Below are 26,106 nucleotides of genomic sequence, written 5' to 3'. Positions count from 1 at the left end.
AAAGAAAGAAAGAAAGAAAGAAAGAAAGAAAGAAAGAAAAAGGAAGGAAGGAAGGAAGGTAAGTATAAAGAAAGAAAGAAGGAAAGAAATGAAGGGAGAGAGGAAGGATGGAAGGGAGGATAGAAAGAAGGAAGGAATAAAGAAGGAAGGAGAGGCTGGAAAATCATTGTATTGGGAGTAAGAATGAAATTATAACCTATAACAAATTAACTTACAAAATCTTAACCTTTCAAAGACATTTGGTTTTAAAAGTGACTTATAAGGAATATAGAGCTGGGCACTGGTAGCTCATGCCTATAATCCAGCTCCTCAGGAGGCTAAAATCGGAGGATCAAGGTTCAAAGCCAGCTCAGGCAGGAAAGCCTATGAGACTCTTATCTCCAATTAACCACCAGAAAACTGGAAGTAGTGCTATGGCTCAAAGTGGTAGAGCACTTGCCTTGAACTGAAGAGCTCAGGGACAGTGCCCAGGCCCAGAGTTCAAGCCCCACGACTGACTAAGAAAAAGGAAAAAAAAAAGGAATATATAGCTGTACTTTAAATTTGATATTTTGAATATTTGAAATATCAACTTGATATTTAAAAGATGTTTAATCCAGTAAATTACTGTAATTCTGACATATTTGGATTCATTTCTATCATCTATTTTGTATTTTTCTATTTGTCATGCCCTCCTCTCTTTCTTTCTTTCCTTCTGTGGATTGATAAAGTGTCCTTGATTGCATTTTTCTAGTGTTTTGGAAATGATATTTTGTATTTCTTTTCTTCCATTGTTACCTGTAAAGCTTTGCTAATATATGCACTTTAGGATTTTCTCTAAAGTCTGAAGTTACAGTGTCTCCGTTCTTCCCCCAGGCAAGAAAAGACAATAAATTCTGGTCCTTCTTTCACTTTCCATAGTTTGGTATACAGAAATTCACAACCCTCTCTTTTCACTAACTTGTTTAAAAGTCAGTGTTTCAGATCAATCGGTGTATGGGATGACATATTCCCTTATTCTTTTTCTTTTTTTTTTTTGAGCATTGTTACACCCTCCTTTATTTTCCCCCTACCATTCCTTTCCTCCCCACCTCCCTATCTTCTTCCTCCCCCCTCCCACAAAGTTGTAAAGTTCATTTTCAACATACTGTCTTGTACATCTCATTGTTACAATGGGTCATCCTGTATTCTTATTTCAGCATCCCTTATTCTTATCTCCAATGTGGCATCTCTTCATCACAATGTATTTTTCTTTTTGTTGAAGTGTCTCCTTTAGTTCAAGTGTCTCTTGTGAGTGGGTGAGGTCATTTGCGGACATAACTTCTCTCCATTTTTTAAATGTGAAAATACCTTTACTTGGCTTTCATACTTGAGTGATATGTCCTCTGGGTATAGAATGATAAATTGATCATGGTCTTTCTTCATCATTTTTATGTTTCCTGTCATCCAGTTTTGCTGATGAGATGACTAATTGTCTTGGCTCTATGAGTAATCAATGTTTTTCCCAGACAGCTGTGAGCCGTTTCCTGTTTATCTAAAATATTCTACAGTTTCACTAACATAGTCCATGTGCACATTTATTTGTACTTGTCTTAGTCAGCATGAGACATGGGGCTTACGAGTATTGATTTCAATATTTCCACAAAAAATAAACTTGAGCAGGTAGGAAGGCATCTCTTATCCCTCAGCAAGTTGACTCAGCATCACAGAGATGTGAATGTTATATAATCCATAAAAATAGCACCCCTGACCCTGAATCAGGGAAGTTGATCAGAACTTTCAAATGGAAAGTCAAGGCAAGACAAAATAGGAAAACCATAAAGAAATAGAAAAACCATAATGAAAGTCAATAAAGGCTAATTTTTTAAGATATGAAAACCTATTGTATTGCTTCTGGAATAAGAGGTGTTACTGTGCATAAGGAGAAATACCAATGAAGAAATGCAGAATATCTAGTAATAGACCCAAGGATGTGAAGATTCAGTAGAGGATGACCATAACCTAGCCTGTCACCGAGGAAGAGATAAGACTTCTTTTTTTGTGGTGTCAGAGTTTGAACTCAGGGCCTTGTGCTTGCTAGGCTGATATTCTACCACTTGAACCATACCCTTCCACTTTGAGCTAAAGATATAAATATATAGTGTTTTTTATGTGTTTATGTCTATGTATATAGTTTATATATAGCCCTTTAAGGAAGTAAAAAGATTTTTCTTCCTGCTACTGAAGATTTATCCCAGTGCTTTGTGATTATTAGGCAAATGCTTTATCACTTGAGCCACTCCTCTGGTCTCCCTTTGCATTGGTTGCTTTCAAGGTAAGGATTTGCTTTATATCTTGCCCAGCCTTGACAACAATCCCCCTATTCAAGCTTCTCTATGTTGCTGTGGATGATGGCTGCTCACCACCATGTCCAGCCATGGTGCTTCTCTTGTAGCTGCAATAACAGACGCATGCTACTGCACAGCTGTTGGTTGAGATGGAGTCTTGCAAACATTTTTATGGGCTGCCCTCAAACCTTGATCTCTCACTGGAGGCATGGCTCAATTGGTGAATAAGAATCTCCTGATCTCTGCCTCCCAAGTAGGTAGGATTATAGACTCAGCAAAAATGCTAACTCACCTAGCAAAAATGCTAATTTTTATGTTTAACTTTTTGTTTAGTGGTACTGGGATTTGAACTCAGGACCTAATGCTTGCTAGGCAGGTGACTCTACCTTCTCCAGCCCTTTTCTGTGTGTTTGACTTTGTTTTTCTGAAAGGAATATGGGAAAGAGAATCCAGAAGTTAATGACAGTGATTATCTAAATAATTTAGGGGAATTGTGTGAGAGGGACATGGATAGAAATGGGTCTTCCTTGAGTACAACTCTTGACAGATTAGTAACTCCCTTATTTTAGCTTTGTAATTAGCTTTGTTTCCTTTATCTTCCCTTTCCCCTTCCCCTCCCCTTTCCCTCTTTTTTCCTTCTTTTGGCCTTCCCCTCTTTTTCAGCTTTCTCTTGCTTGAATGTGGCTGCATTTTCCCTCCTCTGTTAGAATGTCATTTTTTTTTTTAAAGAAAAAAATCCAAAACCAGATCCAGTGGCTCACATCTGTAATGCTGGCTACTCAGGAGGCTGCAATGTGGAGAATCACATTTTTGAAGGCAGAAAATTTGCTAGACTTCATCTCCAAGATAGCTAGGAAAAAAATCAGACTAGAAATATGCCTTCAGTGGTAGAAGGCCATCCAAGCAAGCAAAGCTGAGTAAGTCTGAATACTGTCCCCTGCCCCAAAAGAATAAAATTTTAGTATTTACCATATATATTTTGAGGTAATCTAAATCATTTTTCAGATATTACAATGAGTAGTGTAGGTTTCTTGTTAGCATGTTCCTAATTTCTCTCTCTGACCCTTCAGAATATTGCTGTTGTGAATTTCATTTATTCGTAAGTTATAATTATCCCATATAATACTTCTCCTATTATTGTGAATGAATTGCTGGCTATTATGTGAAGGACAAAGATAGAAAAGATTTTTTACTTTATTTCTGTTCAGTTGAATGATCATTCTTTCTGACTTCCTGACCCATATAATTTTCTTTCTCTCTGTAAAACTTTTAATATTTCTTATAGGACAGTCTGCTGGTGACCAATCTTATCTTTTTGCTTTCTTCTTTCTTTAGTGAAGACAATGTATTCTCTTCATATTTAGAGGATGCCTGGCTGAATCTAGAATCAATACTTTAAATATTTTACTCCATTTTCTTCTTACTCACATGGTTTCTGAAGAGAAGTCTGATGTCATTCTTTATCCTGTTGTACAGCTGTGATGCTTTACTCTGGATTCCTTCAAAAGTTCCTCCTGCCAGGAACTGGTGGCTCACACCTGCAATCCTAGTTATTCAGGATGCTGAGATCTGAGGATTGCAGTTTGGATCCATCCTGGAAGAAAGTCTGTGGGATTCTTATTCCCAATTAGCCACTAGAAAGTCAGAAGTGGAGCTATGGCTTAAGTGGTAGAACACCAGCTTCAAGCAAAAAACAAAACTAAAAGCAAGAAAACAAACAAAACAAAACAAAAAAGCTCAGGGACAGTGCTCATATCCTAGTGTGTGTGTGTGCGCACACACACACACACACACACACACACACACACACACACACTTTGCTTTCTCTTTAACTTCCTATAGTTTGTATATGATATGCCTAGGCATTACATTTTTGTGATTTCTCCTTCTTGAAATTTTTTGAGGTCCTTGAAAATGTGATTTGTTGTCAATCACCAATTTTAGCAATGTTTTATGCATTGATACTTCAAGTATTATTCTGATATTTTCATTGCACAGATATTATACATATTTGTGGCTGATACTTAAACTTTTTCATTGTTATTATAAAGGTTATGTACAGATGGGTTATGAGGTATTGAGTATACTTCTTTTTGGACAATGTCACCCTTTCCTTTGCTCTCTCTCTGTTTTTTCCTTCCATTTCCACCCACAAGTTATATAGTTCATTTTCTTTCTTTCTTTCTTTCTTTTTTTGGTCATGGGACTTGAACTCTGGGCCTGGGTGCTGTCCCTCACTCAGCTCTTCAGCTCAAGGTGAGCACTCTACCACTTGAGCTACAGCGCCACTTCCTATATAGTTCATTTTCAAGACAATGTCCAGTGAGTACTACTGTTGCATTTATTCACCCTTTGTCCCTCCATTCCTGTGCCTTTACCCCACCCTCAGATATCACACTTTTTATACCTTTGCCATCATCCTTGGATATTTTGTTCCTAGTTTGTCATTCATTCTTTTTCCTTCTTCTTTGTTTCAGTTTGTGAAGTTTCTGTTTACATTTTTCATGCTTACTGATTCATTCCACATCCAATCTACTGATGAGCCCATCAAAAGCATTCTTCATTTGGGTCAGCACATGGTCTGATGCTAGCATGCCCTTTCCTCTTCATTGATGTGCCCATCCCTCAGCTGACCCCATGCCATGTTCTTTCACACTGTGCCTTTTTCTGCCACACCCCATTTGCCTAACATCATAACATTTTACATTCCCAGCCTGATGATCTCACTTACCATCTGTGCCTTGTCTGAGGCTGGTTCTGATTTTGCTTTGTTTATTCATACTGTTCCTTTTAACATGCCTATAATTTTTTTGGTTGAAAGTCAGATATAAATGTATCAGGTACTTGGAACAAACAAGGCAAACAGGCTTGTCTTGAGTTTGGTGCTTATCTAGCTGTGTTTAATGTTAGTAGAAACTGTAGGTGTCAGAAGCTTTGTTCATGTCCTTGTTCCCTTCCCCCTCTCTATTGTCTTTGGGTTTCCCTGGAAACTCCTTTTTGAAGAGTCTGTGTCTTATAGCTTTCAGTTGTAATCCATTGTTGATGTATTGGAGCTCTTTTGATTCCATGATAAGATAGGAGGGGAACCTGTAATCTTATGATTAAATCTCAAGGTTTTATTTAACAAAAGTTGGCCCAAGTCCCTCTACTGTGTCTTTCAGAAGAGTTGCTCAGCTGTTTTCTTCAGTGAGAGAGGGAAACCAGAATGGGGTCCAGTCACCAAATTATCCTCAAATAGTGGAGATTTTGGAGATCCCCTCTGAGAGAAGGACTTTGCTTCTGAGAACAGAATGACTACTTTTGCTCCCCACTGCCTAACACAGGAGGGGACCTTTCTTCAGTCGTGACTCTCCTGGAAGTTGGCCCTTGGTCAAGCTCCATCAATTTGTCAACTCCATTGTCAGTGTTTCTGTTATTGGCTGCAGGGAATTCTGGGATTCTCCATATTTACTTAACTTCCACGCAGTATTTTCTCCTGTGACCTCAATTCTGTGATGGATCTAAGAGATATTGATTGTTCAGTGTTTTTAGTTTTTATTTTTCTGTTTTGAGGCTGGGAGAGATTTCCAAATTTTCTACATGTTGGAGCTGAAACCGAAAGTCTGTTTCCTGACTTTAATTCCTGTTTCCTTTATGCTACTTTCTTATGGTCCTTTGATCCCTTTATTTTTATTTTTTAATTCCATTTTGATTTGTTTATAGTGTGTGTTTCTTTAATATCCTAGTTTTTTTTGGGGGGGGTCAGTCGTGGGGCTTGAACTCTGGGCTTGGGTGCTGTCCCTGTGCTCTTCAGCTCAAGGTGAGCTCTCTACCACTTGAGCCACAGCACCATTTCCAGTTTTCTAGTGGTTTATTGGAGATAAGACTCTCACAGACTTTCCTGCCTGGGCTGGCTTTGAACTGTGATCCTCAGATCTCAGACTCCTGAGTAGCTAAGATTACAGGCATGAGCCACCTGTGCCCAGCTTATCCTAGCTTTTTTTTATTCAGAGCTGAGGACTTGCCAGGTGAGTGCTCTTCCACCAAGCTAAATTCCCAACCAATGAAAATATCTTTATGGATTTGTTATTTGCTGTTCAAGGTATTCCATTGTATATAACTAATATTTCATAGTCTACTGGTATCAATATTTTATCAGAGTAAGGGGAATGTACAAAATTTATTTCTCTTCATTGTCCCTTCATCCTCCCACAATTATGATTTAATTAGCTCTACATACACTGGGAATCATCAGAGTTATAATTTTGGCTGCCACCATAATTTAGAAAACTCAAGAAAAGAAATGTTTATTATGTTTTTTAGCTCTTGCCTGACAAAATAGGTATCTTTATTGATCATTTCTGTCCTGCTCAGAGAACTTTCTTTAGTCATTATTTTTTTTTAGTCAGAGCTCTGCTGGTGACAGATTCTCTCAGCTCCTCTTCACTCAAAAATGGTTACAGAGCTGGGTAGGGTGGTGCACATTTGTAATCCCAGCTACTCAGGAGGCTGAGACAGGAGAAGCAACTGATCCCAGGGATTCACAGCCAGCCTGGCGATTTATCAACACTTTCTCATAAGTTTGTTTGTTTGTTTGTCTTTAAGTCTTGACTTGTCTTAATTCCTGAAAGATATTATCCTAGATGTAAAATTCTTTTTGTTTGAAAAATGCTATATATCTTTCTTCTGTCTTCATGATTTCTGCAAGAAAATCCACTGTCATATGAATTGCTTCTCTCCTTCTCTCTTGTGTATAAAGAGCTCACCTCCTGCTTTCTGCTTTCAAGATTATTTTATTTTCCTATCTCCCCTCCCCCTTTTCTTCTGGTTCTGGGGCTTGAACTTTGGGCCTGGGCACTGTCCTTGAGTTTTTGTGCTCAAAGCTAGTGCTCTCCTACTTGAGTCAAAACTCCACTTATGGCTTTTGTTGGTTAATTGGAGCTAAAAGTCTCATGGACTTTCCTATCTTGGCTGGCTTCAAAGTGCAATCCTCAGATTAAGCATCCCGAGTAGCTAGGTTTATAGGCATGAAATACTGGCACCTCCACATTTATGTATGTATGTATGTATGTATGTGTGTGTGTGTATGTGTGTATGTATGTATGTATTTGTCAGTCGTGAGGCTTGAACTCTGGGCTTGGGCACTGTCCTCGGCTCTTCAGCTCAAGGCTAGCACTCTACCACTTGAGCCACAGCACCACTTCCAGTTTTTTCTGGTGGTTTATTGGAGATAAGAAATTTATGGACTTTCCTGCCTGGGCTGGCTTTGAACCACAATCCTCAGATCTCAGTCTCCTGATTACAGGCATGAGCCACCAGCACCTGGCTCCACTTTCTTTTTAAACAAGAGTTTTCATAAACTTGATTCTAACCAGGATTTATTTTATATTACCTTACTTGGGATGTGCTCATATCCCTGAATCTACAAATTAATTTCTTTTGCCAAATTTGGGGACTCTTTAGCTATTCCTCCTTTCTATAAATTGAAAGAAATTGGGAAGAGTCCTTTGGAGAAATTGGACCCTCTTCTTGGAATCAGACATTAGGAATGTTAGGTCTTTTGTTACAATGTCAAGATTTCTGAGGTTCTGCCCTTCTACTTTTTTTCAGTGTATTTTCTTTGTTGTTTCAATTGGGTAGTTAGTTCTAGCTTCAAGTTCAATGTTCTTTCTCTTCCCCATTTTGCTCTTATGCATTGAAGCTTTATTATAACTGTATTTTTCAATTCTAAAGTGTTTAAAATTTATTTTAAAAACAGTTTCTATTTCTGTGCTGAAACTTTCTGTATTTTTATTCATTTCAGGTGCATGCATACAGCTCATGGAAACATTTTTTAAGTTTATAATATTTGTTGTTGTTTGTTTTTTGCAGTGCTGGGATTCAAATTTAGAGCCTTGTGCAAGGTTAGGCAGGTGCTTGACTATTTGAACTATGCTTCCAGCCCTTTCTGCTTTACTTTGTTTTTCAGATAAGGTCTCACCAAGCTTTTGTCCAGACCAGCCTTAAACCACAATCTTCCTATCTGCATCTCCCAAGTAAATAAGAATGCCCAGCTTGTCTTTTATATTGTTGTTGTTGCTGTTGTTATCAGTGATTATTGTTAATTGGTTCTACAAAGAGGTTTCGATTCCATAAGTCAAGTTATAAGTACAGGCATGTTGATTGATGTCACCACTTCCACCATTCTCCCCCAGAGTCCCTCTTCCATCCCTGTCCTCAAGATGTATAGTTCAGTGCTCATGTAGTGTCCACTAGGTATAATGACTGCTTTTGCTAACCCTTCCCTCCTCCTTTCATGAGATCCCCTCAAAAAAAGCTTATCTTGTATAGTTCTGTGTGTGTGTATCCCTTCCTTGGGATCAGCCCTGTGGGATGTACAGTGTAGCAATGACCTCTGTCTACTCACCAGCTTGTCTTCTGAGTTGAGAGTCTAAGTAACTTTTTGCCAATACTTCCCATCTCCACTTCCTGAGTAGCTGTGATTATAGACGTGCACCTACCTGATTTAGGCTATTTCCAGGATCATTGACTTACTTTTTTTCCCTTTGCTCTTCGTTCTTATCTGTCTACATTTTTTTCATTATCTTGATCCTGTTCTAATGTTATTTTTTTCTGGGTTATCTCAATTGTTGCATTTTCTTGGAAATGGTGAATTTTCAATTCATCTTTTATGAGATGTGTTTTGGAATTTTAGTTTGAAAGCTCATCTTGGCAGGTACTGGTGGCTCATGCTCATAATCCTTGTGACTCAGGAGGCTGAGAGTTTAGGATCACAGTTTCTGACCAGCTCTGGTCAGAAAGTCAATGGGACTTTTATCATTTAACTAACTAGCAAAAAAAAAAAAAAAAAAAGCAGAAGTGGAAGTATGGCTCAAGTGGTAGTGAAAGTACCCCAGCCTTGAGCAAGGTTAGGCAGATGCTAAGGGACAGTGCCCAGGCCCTGAATTCAAGCCCCCATACTGGCACACATTCAATAAAAGCTCATGTGGAATCAAAGGGCAATGTGTGTGTGGAGGTGTGTGTGGGTATGCACATGTGTGTGTCCTCTCCCTGGAGTTAGTCCTTTATCATATACAATACAGAAATATTCTCTATCTACTTTCCAAGCTCTGAAGTAATTAGCCTTTACAGTGGTGCTACAGGACTTGTGTCCCACAGAGACACTGATAGGCTTTGATTTGGCACCATCCAGGTCCGTGACTCTGCTCTTTCCCACCACCTCAGGAAGTTGTCTGGATGACTGTCATGATGTTTAGTCTCTATTCCTGGATAGAGGCATCCTCACCAGATCTGATATAGCTCTGGAATGCAGAGAGGCCTTGCATCCCTCCTACCTAGTGGGATTTAATTCCTGAAGATTCTAAGTCTTAAAAAAATATCTATCTACTAAGTGCCTGTGGCTCATGCCTGGATGCTAGCTACTCAAGAGGCTGAGAAGAGGATTGCAGTTCAAAGCCAGCCTAGGCAGAAAAGACTCTTATCTCCAATTCACAAAAAAAAGGAAGAAAGAAAAGAAAAAAAGCCAGAAGTGGCACTGTTGCTTAAGTGTTAAAATGAAAGCTTTGAGCAAAAGAAGCCTAGGCCCAGAGTTCAAGCCCCAGTAGTGGCAAAAAAAAGAAAAAAATCTGTCTACCTTCCTGCCTGATGTATGCCTGCTTTTCTATCTATCTATCTATCTATCTATCTATCTATCTATCTATCTATCTATCTATCTATCTATCTATCTATCTATCTATCTATCTATCTATCTATCTATCTATCTATCTATCTATCTATCTATCTATCCTATCTATCTATCTATCTATCTATCTATCTATCTATCTATCTATCTATCTATCTATCTATCTATCTATCTATCTATATCTATCTATCTATCTATCTATCTATCTATCTATCTATCTATCTATCTATCTATCTATCTATCTATCTATCTAACTAACTATGTATGTATCTATCTTTCTACCTACCTACCTACCTTCCTACCTACGGGTCTGTTCTCTGCCTATCTATCTATGTATCTATCTAGTGCTGCTTCTAGGACTTGAACTCAGGATTTCACGCACTCATTAGCTTTGCTTGTCCTAATTGGAGCTCTGTAACTTGAGCCATGCCTTCAAGGTACTACTTTGCTTGTCAAGGATGTGGAGTCTCCCAGACTTTTCTGCCCAAGCTGGCTTTGAGCCATACTCCTCTAGGTCTCAACCTCCTCAGTAGCTTGGGATTCTAGGAGAGAGCTACCAGTGCTGTGTTTTTAAATATATTTGAATACTTTACCACTATGATTTGGGAGATGGAAGGAGAAAAGTTTTGTGTGAACTTATAATGCTCTTTTTGTATCTATACTCTTGGGTTTTGATGGTATTGGGTTTTGAACTTGAGACTTTGTGCTTGCTAGGCAGGTATTCTACCACTTGAGCTATACCTCCTGCCTTAAGATGGCATTTTGTATATGTGTGTGCGCGTGTATGTGCATGTATGTGTGTGTGTGCCGGTGCTGGGGCTTGAACACAAGGCCTGGGTTTTACCACTGAGCTATTTTTTTGCTCAAGGCTAGCATTGTACTATGTGAGCCACATCTCTACTTCTGGCTTTTTGGTGGTTAATTGGACATAAGAGTCTCACGGACTTTCTTGCCTGGTCTGGTGTCAAACTGCAATCCTTAGATCTTAGCCTCCTGAGTAGCTAGGATGACAGGTATGAGCCACCAGTGCTTGGCTATGCAGGAAGCAAAAATCTTCCTAGCTGTGGCTGTGGAGAAGAAGGTTGGGTTCACAGAGCGTGAGCTGCGTTGGCCTGTCAATTACTGTCTTCATTAGCTCATAGTCAAGCATTTGCCTGATCACTGCATTATTCCTAGATAATGATAATGATAACAATTCTTTTGGAAAACTATTTACCTCTACTTTAGATTTCCCAATCAACAAATGTTAAATTGCAAAATTACATATCTTGGGTATGTATTAACTTAGACAATGAGAGTAAAGAGGCACAGAGAATCTCAAAACATCATTGAACTTTCTGCACTGATGCACAAGTATTGTATTTTTCATAAAATTATGACTATGAAAGGATGTGGTATTTCTTCTCTTCAAAATATTTTTTTTTTAAAAAGCATAAACCCAGCTCTAAAATCCCCAGAGCTGAGTTGGGTTTCTGCTACCTGATTGTCCTGATTGTTGTTCAAATTCAGCCCAGGTGATCAGCCAAAATACGTTGGGATGAAAATAGCAATTTTGCCACCCCTGATCCACTTCCTATTTTGTCCCTCATCACCACTCCAATTTGGCCGTAATTGTGCCGTTCCCATAACAACAGCCAAATAACTAGATCTATGTGGAGGGCTTATAGCAGGGTTGGCCATGAAGCTACTGGCAATGTAGTACAGACTCTGCATGTCAGCATTTCACAAAAGCCGCGGCTATCAGGGGGACTGATTCTTGGCAACTCCAGGTCAAGCCTACTCCCAATGACTGATGCTGTACTTCTGATCCCCAGTCCAGACCCCCCTCCCCATATTTCTCCTATATTTTTTCAATACATCCAATCTCTAGATGATCATTTCCTCATGGCCTGCTTGGGACATTAAAAAAAGCATATACAAAGAGAAACACACAATAACCATAACAAATACCTCTTTCTCTGAGTAAACTGCAGGAAATCGCAACCAATAGAGCTAAGAATCAAAACTCCTTTACCAAGTGTGTGTGCGTGTGTGTGTGTAGCCACTACGATTTCAGGGAGCAAGTTTATTGATCAGGGGACAGGGGACAGGGGACAGAGCTCGCTGGCTGGCAGGTTGCCTTTGTGACAGCCTGCAAAGACATGTCTAGCTAGGTTAGATCTTTTCTTTCCACCCACTGTTTTGATCTCTCCATGATAAATAAGACAACTGCTAGCTACAGGTAAACCTTGAGCCAAATCCCACTTTCCTTGTGAATTTAGGGCTGGGACTGTGCACAGTGACAGTTGGCATACCTTGCTGGTATGCTGCAATCTCTCTCTCTCTCTCTCTCTCTCTCTCTCTCTCACACACACACACACACACACACACACACATACACTGGCTTTGGTTATAGTGTTGGGGACAAGAGGTAGAAGAGGAGGAGGCAGCTGGAGGATTGAGACATGTATCCTACAGACCCACAGGGATTGGTTGTAACCACAGTGTTTTTCCTAGAGCTTCAGGTGTCCAAGCCATCAGAGAAACTGTGAACATGAAGTGCTATCTCCTTCCTTCAGAAAGAGATCTCCTCCCATGTTCCTGAGGGCCATGGGGAACCTGACACCCAGGAAGTAAGGTGTACTCTGAGAGTCGAATCTCTCAGAGTGGGCTCCTCTGAACTGGGTGAAAATGAAGTTTTCCACATGACCCTGGATAAAGCCAATATTTTACATGTTCAGGAGCATCTGTCATTTTTCTAAGTTAATTTCTTCTGTTTTATTAATGACTTGATCAATCACACACCTGTTGACACGTGCTCTACGGATTTGCTGGCTATGCAAAGTAGAACTCACAGGTCAGTAGCAATAGTGCTGCCTGAGCATGTGAAGATTTGGACTCCGGGGATCACTCTAGACATCCTGACTCAGAACCTGCATTGTGTGCATGTGTGTGCATGTGTGCATGGGTGTGTGTGTGTGTGTGTGAGTGTGTGTGTGTTGTCAGTACTGATGCTTACACTAAGGACCTCACACTATTACTTAGCTTTTTCGTTGAATGCTAGCATTCTACCACTTGAGCTGTGCCTCCTCTTCTGGCTTTTTGCTAGTTCACTGCAGATAAGAATCTCACAGATTTGTATGTTTAGGCTGATTTTGAACTTCAATGTTCAGATATCAGACTCCTGAGTACCTCAGATTACAGCACCCAGCTCTTTGCTTTCTAAGTATTTTAGTACCATGAATTTCCCTCTCAGGGCTGCTTTTGCCACACACACGTTCTCATTGTATTCTCTTTTGACTTTAATTTGGTCAATGTATTTTTAAATTTCACTTAAAATCCTTAGCTCATGAGTTAATTATTTACAAATGTGTTTGGTGTCCGTGTCAGAGTATTTCTCTACTGTATTTCTGTTGTTGATATACAATTTGGCTCTATTGTGGCCAGAGAATATTCACTTCCTTTAAATTTTTAAGCTTTAATTGTCCAGCTGCTAGTGGCTTATGTCTATAATCCTAGCTACTCAAGAGGCTGAGATCTGGAGGCTTATAGTTTAAAACCAGACCAAGCTAAAAGGTCCTCAAGATTCCATTTCTAATTAATTAGCAAAATATTGGGCTGGAGACATGGCTCAAGTGGTAGAGTGCCATTCATAAGCTAGAATGCCAAGTGAAAGTGTATGGCCATAAACTTATGCCCCATTACCAGCACACGTACATGCACACATGCGCGCGTGCGCGCGCGCGCGCACACACACACACACACACACTCACACATACACAAGTAGTCTAGACCCTAGTGTGTCAAAATGAATCAATGTCAGATGGATCCAGAAAAATTCAATGCTATTTGCAAAATTTTAAAACACCGTACATTACCGATAGTGGTACATATAGGAAGAATTTATAAAGTCAAGAGTTTAATGAATTTACAGCAAATTTATGGTAAGAGCAGAAAAACACAAGGAGGCACTAGAGCTAACTTCATTTTCTTTATAAAACTTTGAAAGAAGGGAGGAACCAGTAAACATATAACTAAGGATGGATTGTTGCTTTGTTTCAATAATCAGCAAGTACACAGCAATTACAAAAGCATTCTCTCAAATCTTCCTGTTGAATTGATATTTCCTTCCCATGCATTGCTTTTCATAGTACCACAATCGTAAAGACATTGTCCTGTAGTTAAACTCATTAGGTAGCAATACAGCACAAGTCTGTCCATGGAACTGCCAGAAATCAAGGGGAGGGAGAAGAGGCCTCCCTGGTTATTTCCAGCCTGCAATGCAGTTTATAACAGCTATGAGTTTGTTCCCATTGTAGGAGGGTGGGGATGGGGGTGAGGGACAGCAGGCTTATTTGTTCTTTCACTGTGATATGTTTATTGAGTAACTGCTACCTAGGCTGCTGCTTTTCGGGCTCTGGGGCCAGTGTCAGTCAAATCCCTCCAAATGGAGGGATTTGTGGAGCTTGCTGTTTAGGGTGGAGGATGTACTACAACCAAATAATGAGCATACTGAAAATGCACATGTGGCAAACAAAATAATGGAAGCCTTCAGCTTGTTTGACAGGACATGGACTGAGGAAAAAAAAAAAAGAGTCCTCCAGCTCGCCACCGGTGGCTCACATGTGCTATCCTAGCTACTCAGGAGGCTGAGGTCTGAGGGTCATGGTTCAAAGTCAGCCTGGGCAGGAAAGTCTATGAGACTATTATCTCCAATTAACCACCAGAAAACCGGAAGTGGTGCTGTGGCTCAAGTGGTAGAGTGCTAGCCTTGAGCTGAAGAGCTCAGGGACAGCGCCCAGACCCAGAGTTTAAGCCCCATGACCCGGGATGGGGGGTGAGGGGGGAAAAGATTCCTTCACATCAAAAAGGAAGAAAGGCCATCTGACTAGGAGATCAGCCTGGCCTGTGGGTCAAGGAAAGATGGCAAGAAGTCCTGAGAGGGTTGTGATGGCACCAAGAACAGAAAAGGGAAGTTGATGTGAGATGAAGCTAGAGAGGTAGGCAGGGCACACAAGTGCTTGCTTGTGTGCCTTCTGAGCAGGTGTGAGGGCATGATCAGACATAGAAGGCATTGCACAGTCTGCAGTGGAGCCACTGCACCGTAGGGGGTCTCGGGGTGGTGGGGTGAGGAACACAGCTGGATCATGGTGATGGTGGTGGCGATAATAGTGATAGTGGTGAAGGTGGTGTTAGTAGATGTGGTAAAGGAGATCATGATGATGATAGTGGTGATAAGGTGGAGCGAGTGATGAAGAGGATGGTGGTGGTGGTGGTGGTGGAAGTCGTGGTGGTAGCAATGGTAGCAGTGTTAATGTTGGTATTTATGTGGTCATGGTGGTGGTAGTGGTGGAGATAGTGTTGAAGGTGATAATGGTGGTGGTAATGGTAGTAGAGATGATGACGATGAAGATAGTGATGGTGGTAGAGGTGGTAATGGTGGTTGTAGTAGTAGTGGAGATGGTAATGGTGGTGATGATGGTGGTAGTGGTGGTAGAGATGGTAATAACTAATGGTGATGGTTGTGGTGGAGATGATAATGATGGTGGTGGTAATGGTGGTGATGGTAAGGATGGTGATGGTGGTGGTGGAGATGGTGATGATGGCAGTGATAGTGGGATGCTAGTGGAGGTGGTGGCTGTGGAAGTGATGGAGAGAAATGTCAGTCTTCACAATTTAGGGGTAGTAAGATGGACAATGCGTAGGACTCTTGGAAATGGAGAATGAGGATGAATCAAAATTATTCGGTAGAAAGCCTAGTGACTATCTTTACTTACTCTTGGTTTAGTTGTTAACCTTTCTCTCTACAGTTAAACAATGTTTCTCAAGTGGTGTTCTCCTGCTTGGGCCCTGTGGGGTGCCGTCTCTGCAAGGCTGAGCTACCATGACAGACATCTGACCTCCAGAAGATCACCATGCTGAGAAACCACCTGGCAAGCTTGTTTCCACAATCCTCACTTTCCACGGCACCATAAAAGTCCCAGACAGAATATTTTTCCCCCCAGTCCTGGGACTTGAACTCAGGGCCTGGGCACTGTCTCTGAGCTTCTTTTGCTCAAGGCTAACACTCTACCACTTGAGCCAAGCACCACTTACGGCTTTTTCTGTTTACGTGGTACTGAGGAATTGAACCCAGGGCTTCATGCATGCTAGGCAAGCACTCTACCACTAAGCCACATTCCTAGCCCCCAGACAGAAACCTTGAACTCTGGGGATCTGTTTATCTGTGCACTAAGTTGCCCGTATGACCTTTGTCAAAGCCACATAGAAGTGGCTTTGTCAAAGCTACTCAGCCGTATCCTGCCCAAACCCCAAGAACTCGACATTATAAGAAAGCATAGACGATTATCACTGGAGGATGCTGAGTGTGGGGTGACTTGTCAGGCAGCAATGACTGGGACCTCCTCATTACATGTTGACAGAAGTGGAGCAGTAATGGTGCTTTTCCTTATCGAGTCCCTTCCTCACCCACCCCAACCAATACCAACACATGCAAACCATGTTGTGTTCTGCTCTGCACAACAGAACTAGCAGGGCAGTTAGGCCAAAGAAAGTTTTAGAAAGAACTTGGAGCACCAGATCTCTCTTCTACCCCCTTGCATCTTGCCCTTGGTCCAGACGAGTCAAGAGATGCTTATGATGGATGAATGCTCCATGCAACAACTGGTCCATGGTACCATGATGCACTGGCTCGTTACTGTGGGTCTTGTCCTTCCCATGGAAAAGATTAAATCTTAAGTAATAGAAAGATGCATGAGAAGCAGAAGCAAGGATCTGTCAACAGTGCTATGCCTCAACTAGCCTCTGCTCCCTGGGACAATGGCTGCTTGTTGACTGCTCAGGCTTAGAAGTATATGCAACCTTAGAGGTTTATTGGATGAGGAAAATATACTGTTGCCTACAACTTATTTTCTGGTGAATCTTTGAAAGTCTACCTTGTCCAGTTGTGTTATTCTTGGTATCCTACTTATTATAAAATAAAATCCTTGGGATGACAGCTCACTTTTTAAAAGGTTGCCTTTCTCAGAACATATATACAGACTTTATGCTATGCCAGTTTTCTATCTGGTTAAAACTTAAATGCCTCCAAATGGCCATTGAGATCATTGCAGGCATTTCACCAAATACGGGCCATGAACTAAATTGTGTTTGAATAGATCAGAAATCAGCAGACAGGAAGCTAAAAGAATGAAGACGGTGTCATATCAATTCACAGTCATTTAGGAGGAAAAAGCATCTGGCCTGTGAAGGATACACTGTTGATTGGGAATAGGGTGAGGTGGAGCCTCCATTCTAAGTACCCTGTTTGTAGAAGTGAGTGCATGAAGTACCATTTATTCTAGGTTGCTGGAGGGACCGCCATCATTTAGAGGGGTTCTGCTGTTATCTGGGAAAGGGAGCTTCCACGACAGTTTTGATCCATTGATGAGTGCTGTCTAATCTGTTCCCCGAGGTACAGTTTCCCTAAATCTATTAGACTTTTACAGCCTTCCAGGATCTGTAGCCTGGAGATGCTCCATCACCCTGTATTAACTTGACAACGTAATGTACTGCTATCTCTCATTTTCTCAGCAAGTACTAGGTTTGACCTTGAAACTCTAAACCATTTTTCCTAAACCCAAGCCTGCCTTGGTGAAGTGACTCACTCCTCCCCCATCCCTGTCAACCATCTTGAGCCTGTAAAACCTTGGATCAGAACAGCTAGACTGGCTGACAGGGGAGGGAAAGAAAGCGGGGAGGGTCCTGCATTTGTGCCTGGGTCCCTAAAGTCTGAGCACATAGATATAAAAGAGACATGGATGATACGAACAGCCATGGTTTTGCAGATCTCTTCACCTTGTGTCTGTTGTCTAACTCTGTTATTCACTCACCCAGAGACAGTGTGTGGGAGGCTGTGGTTGTGGTTGGAACCCAGACATCCTGGCTCTGATGCCCTCTTGTAGAGTACCGGAAATGTATGGATCAGGTGGAAGAAGAGCCCTGGCTGCCCGGAAGGAGAGAAGGTACTCTTGGGAAGAAGGAGCACGTAGGAGAGATGCCGGTCACCCTCCTTGCTCGTTTTCCTACGATGATGTGATCCTGTGACCACCTGCCCTTCGTGCCAGAAGGCACCATGCTTCACATAGATCGTGCTGTTCAATCCCATGGCCTGTGTCCTCTGCTTGTTTCAGACACTGGGACACTGAGATTGGTAGAAGTTATATGATCTCCTTGAAGCTTCCCAGCTGGTAAATGCAGAGCCTGGACCCACACTCCACATCGATGCAAGCCCAGAGCTCTTAAACACCTCAGTCACACTCACTCTAAGCTAAATCACTGCTTCTTAGGAAAGAAAGTGGGCCTGGGCTGTGCTTGTCTGTGCTGATGGCTCTGGCCACCCTGGGCAGAAGCCAGGGCTAGTTATTTCCTCCTGGGTCCTGTCCTATGAGCACTAAGTCCTTCCGGGCAGGATGGGGGACAGTGTGTCAGATTTTCTGTCCTGCTCTGAACTTTCCCAGATTCCTCCTCCCCCAGAGAAGAAATGAAGAGGGGCTGAAATGGGACCTCCACATAGGAGCTTCCTGGGTACTGAGCCCATTCAGGGATTATCCTTGCATCTCTATGGACCCTTTGGTCCATGTCAACTCCCCAGGAGACCATCTGTAAAGAGAAACCCTTCTACAGGGATGAGCTGAGAGCCCTGGATTCTAAGGAGAAAAGTGAGCCTGAGTCCAGAGGATCGTTGTACAAATGCACAGCGGGAGTTCCCAGGTTTGCCTCTTCTGCAAGCCAGAAGGGCTTTTAATTATTGAAGAATGATTCTTACAGCTGGCCAATTTATCAGCCTCTGGCAAGAATAAAAAGCCCACTGGCTATGAATCCTTTCTGATTACTAATAAGGATGACATAAGGTGACAGCAGGGTTGAGCTATGCTCCAGGCTAGGCTCCCGTCTAGGCAGACCTGGAAGGGACTGGCCAGGTGACTGGGATGCCTGCTTTCCTGGTGGTTCTCAGGGGTTGCATAAAACTCTGTTGCCAAAGGGAAGGTGTTCACAGGGTCTGGGATGGAGTGGGTGGGGGAAATGCAAGGATGGTTCCTTGCATGACCCAAAGTAGTGTTCCTTCTTCTCAAGCACAGGCTCACTTCTCTATTTGCTGACCCAGGCCTTGGCTCAGAGTCAGGATATCTGGGTTTAAATCTCATCAGTAACAACCCCCACAATATCTTCCAGTGAGTAACAAAACCAGAGAGCTACTCGACAGGATATTATTTACTCAAGAAACATGAGGTGACCACATACTCTACACCTCATGCCATGAGGAAAGGCAGACACTGAAGGCCTCATGTTGTGAGCCTTTTCCAATCCATAGAGAAATGGGAAAACCTGGACGGCTAGAGAGAAAGGGCAGTGGTAGAGCACTTGTGCATCATGCATGAAGCTCTGGTTTGATGCCTAGCATAGAAAAATAGCAGCAAATTGGCGTTTTCCAGGGATGAGGGGAGGGGGAACAACGAGGAGCAATTGCCAAAAGGGCCTGGAGTCCCCTTTAGGGGTAACAGGAGTGCTCTGCAGGTAGATAGAGGTGGCAGTGACAATGCCCAGCTATGGAAATGTATAAATGGTATTTATACCACTGGATTCTTTGCTTTAAAATGATGGCTTTTAAATTATGTACATTTTACTCAAAGAACACCAAAAGCTAAACATGCTTCTGCATACATATAATTCCAGTATTTGTGAGACCAAAGCAGGAGGATCCTGAGGTCACCTTGAGATGCATTGTAAGACCCTCTCTCAAAGATAAAAGAATTACACTGAAGTGCTGGTGACTCATGCTGTAATCCTAGCTACTCAGGAGGCTGAGAGCTGAAGAGTATGGTTTGAAGCCAGCTCTAGGCAGGAAAATCTGTGACACTCTTATCTCTAGTTACCCACGCCTTAAAAGTTGAAAGTAGGGGTGTGGCTCAAGTGGTAGAGCCTCCAGCCTTAAGTATATAAGCTAAGGGGCAGCACCCATGCTCTGAGTTCAAGCCCCAGTACCAGTGCGCGCATGCATGCACGCACGCACACACACACACACACACACACACACACACACACACACACACATGAATGGTAGAAAGTGAAACACAAATACAAAAACAAGACACATCCAATGAGCACACCCTTCTTGGGGAAACAGTGGCCCAGGCTCAGCCAGGGCACTGGGCAGCTGGGGCTTAGGACCCTGTGTTTTACTCCTGCCAGATGTACAGAAGCAACTGGCTCTGCCCCTTGGTCCCTACTCCATCCTCCTGAGTGTAGAGGTGCTTTATAGAGTCTCAAAGGACTATGGCAGGGGATCCCCCCATGGGAGGGAAAGCTGGGGGTACCTAGAAGAGCACTTGTCAAAGTCAGGGCAGCGGTCCTCTCTCCTGAGTCTTGGTTAGGAGAACATATTCCCATTTGCTTCAGTCACTCTGAAAATGACCTCCCAGGAGCAATTACCTGCAGGGTATGAGCAGTAGCCTCCAGAGGCTATCAGTGCAGGGGGATGGGACCCAGAGAATTGGCAGTAACTTCTCTTCTAAGAACACCAGGGGGACTATAATCAGGATGTGTGTGCACAGGGGGCATCCCTGTGCAGAAACTCTTGGGCTGTGGAGGACTCTGTGCTTTGTGCAGAACCCCAGGCCTTCTGCAGCCCCATTTCCTGTGCAGAACCCCATTTCTGGTGTTGAATCCCAGCCCTTGTATAGCTCTCATCCCTTCTGAAGGACCTTATCTCTCAGCAGCAGTGGGGCCATTATTTCTCTCTCTCTCTCTCTCTCTCTCTCTCTCTCTCTCTGTGTGTGTGTGTGTGTATGTGTGTGTGCATGCTGGTCCTGGGGCTTGAACTCAGGGCCTGGGCCCTGTCTCTAAGTTTTTCTGCTCAAGCCTAGTGCTCTACCACTTGAGCTCCATGTCCAGCTTTCCTGCTCAGGCCTTTGAACTGCGATCCTCAGATCTCAACCCCCTGAGTAGCTAGGATGACAGGTGTGAGCCACTGGTGCCTGGCTTTGTGTGTGTGTGTGTGTGTGTGTGTGTGTGTGTGTGCGCGCGCACAAGCGCGCATAGGTGGGAAACTGTAACTCCACTTTTGCAATATTCTGCCTCCTTCTCTCCCCCACTCACCTTCTCCATACTTCCCTGAACAAGAGTGAAGAGGTCAGGTTAAGGTAGAGTCCAGAGGTAGCCTCATTTCCCCACCTGCAGAACAGAGGAAGAGGGTAGCAGGGAGAAAAGGGTGGAGCCATATTGCAGAGTTAATGAGGAGGAAGGGACCTAGGAAGAGCAGTTCTCATAGATACTGAGGTTTGAAGGTAGAGGTGTGGGAAGTGAGCTCATGGGGGTGTCTGTCCAGGGGAGAAGGCCTTCCATGGAAATTGTCAGTGAAGACACTCACTGCTTTGGGGAGGTGGATTTCCTTGCTCCAGCTGATGGATTTTGAAGGCTGTGTCTCCCTTCACTGGAGCTTGGGAAAAGGAAGATCCAGGTTTCTTTGGGTTCTGATGCTCACAGGGGTGAGTGGGCCCTGCAGGTCACTGCTTGGACAGTGCCTTGGGTGTGAGGAGTTATCCTACAGACAAAGGGACATTTGAGATCTTCAAACAAATTGATCTTCCTTAACACAATTGCTTCTTCCACAAACTAGAGACCCTAACAAGGCCAGCCAGTCATTCTAGTTTTGTTTTGAGAATTACATAAAACCACCTGTGAGAATAGACTGGCTCCCTGGCACAAAGGCCCCCTGTTGGTGCTTACTGAATCTTGCCCTTCCTTTATACACCCGAAACAATCTGATCCCTTACCTCCAGGGCCAGCCCCCCTCTCTCCTTCTCTCTGTCTATCTGTCTGTCTGTCTTTCTCTCTGAGCAAAGCCAAAATTGGCACCACAATATCACAGGAGCCTCCATCCTTTGATCTCAAGAAAGAAGGCAGATGGGCACTTTGGTGGGCAGGGGAGAAAGACACAGCACCTGTACCTTGAGCCTGTTCTTTCTGATCAAGCTCAAGGGCAGATTAACAAATGTGCATTGTACACTTGTTCTGTGTGTTCCAGGCAGTATCTTCTTTACAAATGTGCATCATGAATGGGGGGGGGCACACATGCCCTGTGATAATGGCACTTAACACATTTGCACCTTTATACTGATGGAGAAACAGCCCAGAGAGGGGAAGTGATTTTCCTAGTGTTACACAGCTGGGAACTAGCATCTCCCTGGGCTTGAATGCAAGCTGCTTGCTATGGCTCTGAACTCTTTTTAATTTCATATAAGTGTTAATTTTTTGGCAGTATAGTGAGGCTTGAACTCAGAGTCTTGCGCTCATTTGATCTGTGTGCTAACACTTGAACTGTGCACACATCCAATTCTCTCTTTCCTTTTTTTTGGTGGGGAAGGTGGCTTTCAGTTATTTTTCACATGGCTCTCTTACTTTCTTCAGGTCCAGCCTCAGAACACAATCTTCTTACATCCGCCTCCCCCATAGCTGGGATTATATCTAGCTTGGTGGTTAAGATGGGGTCTCTCAATGTTGTCAGACACCTTGTATTCATATACTGTTTTGTAGAATGGGAACTTCTTTGTACAACTACTGAAAGATAAGTTTAAAAAAATGGGGTCTCTATCACATTTCTTCTCCATCCCCCACACAGGCTAGCCTCAAACCATACTCCTCCTATGTTACCTCCCAAGTAGCTGGGATTACAGTGGTGAGCTATACTATACCTGGCTTTCAATCTGAGCTCTTGAATTTTAAGACTCTTGGGAAAGCTCATTGTAAATCTTAGTAGAATAAAAGTACATTAAGCACAGTCATAAACTTACCTTGAAAGGCAGATGATTTGGTTCTGTAGAATTAGCAATGAAAGAGAGAGAGGGAGGGAGAGAGAGAGAAAGGGAGAGAGACAGACAGACAGAGACAGAGAGGAGAGAGGAAATATTTATATGCCCATTCTCACCTTTATAATCCATTTCATTCTTTCAAACAAATTAACAGTACTCAGCTCTGTGGAGAGGCAGGGAGCACCCCACACCCAGCGAGCAGCACGAGCACAGGACAGTTCCTGGAGAGCTTTCCTGGGGCAAAATGACATGGAGCATGGCCACTGTAGAGTGCAAACAAGATTAAAAAGAGAACATCTGTGGCTTCACAAGGCTGCGCTAACTCAAGACAAACAAGCTGTGCCTTTATCCAAATGCGCGGTGACTTTTTGCATGGTGACCATCTGGGCTGGGCTGGGCATTGATTAGAAGAGACCTAGAAGTCCCCAAGACAGAGTCCGCTGGGTGGCTGGAAGACATATGCATGGTTCCATAATGGCCGTTGTGACTTGGAGACCTTCCCATGTTTTCTTTTGTGGATAGAGCGAGTGAGTTGTCATGACACCTCCCTTGTGGGAGGAAGTCTTAAGTTGTAGATCAAATCAAATCTGTACCATAGTTTTATTCGCATGTCTGGGATCCCACACAGGGCTGTGAACTTCAAAGCTGGCCAGGGTTTGATCCTCAAAGGAGAACAGAAATCCCCATCAAGATGCTCACAGGCCTAAAGCTGTTTCTGTGGTCTAAAAGAGGTTCATTTTGTGGGGGAGGGGGGGCAAAGGAAAAAAAGAAACTTAATTAGCAGTGAAGGAAGCATCTCTCAGAACATGGGGCTTTACGTTTTGCCAACATTGAAGGGCAATTTATTACCTTATTATTATTGTTGATGTTACTCTTGAAAGTGTGAGTCCCTTTTTTCAGGACACCAAAGCTGTGGAATCTTGAAAAGCAAACCTCAACAGCAGACTCGCGATCACAGGGACCACATGAGCAACTGAGCTGCAAATTTCTTTGGTCATATATCAACATTAAAGGGTGACTATAAAGTATGCTCTATAATGGCTCCCCCCCCCAAAAAAAAAAAACAACAAACCAAAGAGAACACTCGGCTTTGTTTGGAAAGCCAACTTTGATGCCTCAAAAAGTAATTTGCTTTTTTTTTTTCTTTTCTTATTCAGGATTTGTTCTTGTCCTTCAGCAACTGTGTCCTGCCTGCATCTGAACTAATATTTGGATGGAATCTTTTTCACTGTTTAAATTTCCACGTTGCAGGGTAGAGAGGCCTGGAGGCTGAAGGAAAACATATTTTTAAATTCTGGCTAGCACTTTTGCTTTGCCATGTTTCCTTAATTTTTTTTAAGATAATACTGGGGTTTGAACTCAGGATCTTAAGCTTGCTAGGTGGGTGCTCTACCACCTGAACCATACCTCCACCCCTTTTTACTTGAACTTATTTCTCAGATAAGGTCTTGACATTTTCCCCAGGTATGCCCCAGACCATGGTGTGGGGATAGCAGCATCCTTGTAGCTGAGATGGCAGGTATATGCTACCATACCCACCTGCTTTAGAGCAGCTTAAGCATTTTCCTCCCCTTTTATGCTGTCAGTGAGGCAAAAGTGTGCATGGTAGCCAGGCCACCAATTGTCACAGTACTGGGCCCCCTATTTCCACAGTACCTGTGACCTTACCCAGTCTCCATGGGGCTCTGTGAATGGAACAGCACACTATCCTGTTGGGAGATGAAGCCACCCTGTATAAAACCAAACTTTTAGTCAAGGAAACACTACTAGAAATGCTGGATTTGGGGGACTCGTCCAGCTAAACACTTTATGGGAGTTCTTTCTACTTTTGTTGTTGCTGTTGTTGTTGTTTTGTTTTGACATTCAAAAGACCTCTTGTCTTCTAAATGGTTCGTTCAGGAGAGGCAGCTTTCCTAAGTCCTAATCATTCCTTCTACTAAATGACCAAGTAAAAGCACCATAGCCCTCCGCAGAGCTGACTCTTCTGGAATGATGGGCCTCAGAGGCCCTTGCCTACTCTTCCTGAATGGACCATCCCGCAAAATTCTAATGCTCTGCAGCCCCAGTCCTGCACTAGGCCCCGGCCCCTCCCTCCACAAGGCCACAGCTGCAGGCACTGAATATTTTATTTTCTCCATGGCTGTGCCTGCCTCTCCATGCAGCCTGCATCTGGATGCCTTCTTTCCTTGTTGTGACACCCTGTTCCCTTAAAGGAGCCACGGGCAATGATGTGTCACAGTCCATTTCTAAACAGGGATGGAGCCAGGCTCGTGGTGAAGTTGGAAAGTGTTGGCCTTTATGTGAACAGATCTCTGAAAAGTTTGTGCAGATGCTGATTAAAAGGGGGAGCTTTGCTCTCATCAAAGCTCCCAGCCTTCTGGCAGCTAACCGGAGGGAAGATAATTTAAAAGGAAACATGAACCCAGAGAACGAGAGATTCACCTTCTCAAGAGGTAGTTCTAGTTCAATATTTTGTTTGTTATTTTAGAACCTGGGGAAATTAATTTATTTCTGTGACAAATATTTGCTGAATTCCACCTCTAGGAAGTAGGCAAGGTATGATTGTATGTGTGTGCACATGTGTATGCCAGTCCTAGGGACTGAACTCAGGGCCTGGGCATCATCATTGAGCTACTTTTTTTCTCAAGATTACTGCTCTAGCACTTGAGCCACAGCTCCAGTTCTGGCTTTTTGGTAGTTAATTAGAGATGAGTCACATGGACTTTCCTGTCAGGGCTGGCTTTGAACCACGATCTTTAGACCTCAGCCTCCTGAGTAGCAAGGATTACAGACGTGAGCCACTGGTGCCAGCTGCAAGGTATGACCTTAAGTAGGAAGATGTTAACCTGTCCTCAAAGGACTCAGAACCCTAGGAGGGGTCATGCACTCCCTCACTCCACAAATACTGATTGCTGTATGTTTTTCCTTGTTCTCGACATGAACAAACTCACTGAAAGAAGCAAGCAAAATCATGGTGGTGGAAAATGAGTAATCATGCTTCTAGTCTTTTTTTATTTTTATTTTTGCCAGTCCTGGGGCTTAAACTGGGCATTGTCTCTAAGCTTCTTTTGCTCAAGGCTAGCACTCTACTACTTGAGCCACAGCACTACTTCTAGCTTTTTCTGTTTATGTGGTACTAATGAAACAGACCCAGGACTTCATGCATGCTCTCTTTCTCTAAGCCACATTCCCAGCCCTACTTCTAGCCTTTATATCTTTGTCTCTCAAGTAATCGAGATTTACAGGGGTGAGCTATTAGACCCAGCAAGCAATAGGAACTTCAAAAACAAAACAATTGGCAATATTGTATAAA

Source organism: Dipodomys spectabilis, unplaced genomic scaffold (genome assembly GCF_019054845.1).
Source record: "Dipodomys spectabilis isolate Male_0828 unplaced genomic scaffold, ASM1905484v1 ptg000098l, whole genome shotgun sequence".
Taxonomy (NCBI): Eukaryota; Metazoa; Chordata; class Mammalia; order Rodentia; family Heteromyidae; genus Dipodomys; species Dipodomys spectabilis.
The sequence above is the reverse complement of the archived record's forward strand: the minus strand, read 5'-3'. Positions refer to the sequence as shown.